This window comes from Chrysochloris asiatica, unplaced genomic scaffold (genome assembly GCF_000296735.1).
Source record: "Chrysochloris asiatica unplaced genomic scaffold, ChrAsi1.0 scaffold00002, whole genome shotgun sequence".
In the NCBI taxonomy this organism is placed as follows: domain Eukaryota; kingdom Metazoa; phylum Chordata; class Mammalia; order Afrosoricida; family Chrysochloridae; genus Chrysochloris; species Chrysochloris asiatica.
Window position 1 is genome coordinate 31,051,049 of NW_006408520.1, and position 1,790 is coordinate 31,052,838.

A 1,790-nucleotide genomic window follows, 5' to 3' on the forward strand; every position below is an offset into this window, starting at 1 on the left:
GGAGTCATTGCAATGAATCCTGTCCACAGTGCCAACTGCTTAAACCACGTGGGGACTATGTCTGACTTACTTTGACTCCACAAGAGGGAAAGAGGACCAAACTCAAAATCAGCCCAAGACTGATTCCTATGAAGTGGAGGTCAGACATACCTCCACCCAATATCAGTGCCATTAAAATTAGTCAGACTTGAGAACAAATTTAGAAAACTCATCCTTACTATTTTGTTTCTCTAGAACTCCACTCTCGATACTACATGTCTTAGGCCAGGTTTTCTGGAGAAGTAAAAACAGTGAAGCATATATATCTAAAGAGAAGTTTGGTATCTTACACTTGTAGAGTCCCAGGTCCCTAGTAGAAGAGAGAGACCCTCTTAAGTGCTCATTATATTGGGAGAAGGTCACACCCCCAAGGAAGCATTCCTTCAATTGATTGCCACTCATCATAGTGTAAGTATACCTGTATTAGCTTTCATCACCATGGGAATAAGCACATCAGCTGCTAAATCTCTGGAAATACCGACCTATTCCAGTTGACACAGAACCCTAATCATTACAACATCTAAGACTGACTAAGTAGGGGTCCTGACAGCTCAAAGAGTCCACACTTTGTTTAAATGAGAAGTTATTTTGAACACAGAAAGAAGCCAATGATGTTCTAAGATACATGGATGATCAAGCAACCCTACTGCATACGTTCTAGATTCCTGCTATTAGCCAACCACTTTTACTGAAAATGAAATAGAAGGAAAGAGAAAAACTGGGCAACGCATTGTTCCGTTTTTCTTGAGTCCTTCCTAACTCTTGAACAGCCCAAGGTAGACACTATTTACAGAATATGTGCTTAACAAGAAGTACCATGAAAATATTCGTTAGTTTTATGGAGTGTTGTCGCTATTCTAATATGAACAAAATTTACATGTATGTACAAGTTATGAAATGCGAAGTGTGTATTTCACATGCAAGTTAAATATTCCTATATTTGTATTAAAATTGTCATTGCACAATATGAAGATGAACAGTAAGCGGGTACAGGGATTCGGCGGAGGGCAAAGTCGGGGAGGGCCTGGCTGTGGGGGAATGAAGCCTCCGTCTACACGGATGGATGTACCGTGGAGTCGGTTCCGACTCATAGCAACCTGTACAGGGTTTCCAAGGCTGTAAATCTTTCTCCCACAGAACAGCTGGTAGTTTGGAACTACTGACCTTAAGGGTTTCAGCCCGATTCGTAACCACTACGCAACCAGAGCTGCTTCGGCGACAGAATCCTTTAAATACCAGCTCTGGCCTGGGACTCGGGATGTGGCGCTTGGCAGCCTGAGCAGGGGCGTGCAGTGAGTGAAGACTAGGCAGACAGGCGCGGGTGCAGAGTCTGCGGCCCAAAAGGAGGTGTTGTCAGAGTAGCGGGGTCAGAAACAGCTGCCGTGTTCGGGGTTGGAAGTGGTACAATCATGCTTGAAATTAAGAAGTTATGTTGCATTGATGCAGGCTACGTTGGAGGACCCATGTTGCAGGCTATATTGGAGAACCCACGTGGAGTGTCATTGCTCGTATGTGCCTTGAAATCAGTGTAACGGTTTGATGTTAATGAATCAAGAATCAATGCATGGCGCTTCCTCAGAAGGTTAAAAATAGAAATACCTTATGATCCAGCAATTCCTCTACTTGGTATTTACCCACAAGAAAAAAGAGCCACAATCCGAGAAGATATATGCACACCAATGTTCATAGCAGCACTATTTACAATAGCAAAAAGATGGAGCTAGCTAAAGTGCCCATCAACTGAAGAATGG

At 43.2% G+C, this 1,790-nt stretch overlaps 1 pseudogene; it reads left to right on the forward strand.

Annotated features, from left to right (window-relative positions):
* Positions 1–1,448: 1,448 nt before the first annotated feature.
* The window catches only part of LOC102827172, a 3,629-nt pseudogene continuing 3,287 nt past the window's right edge, over positions 1,449–1,790 (forward strand).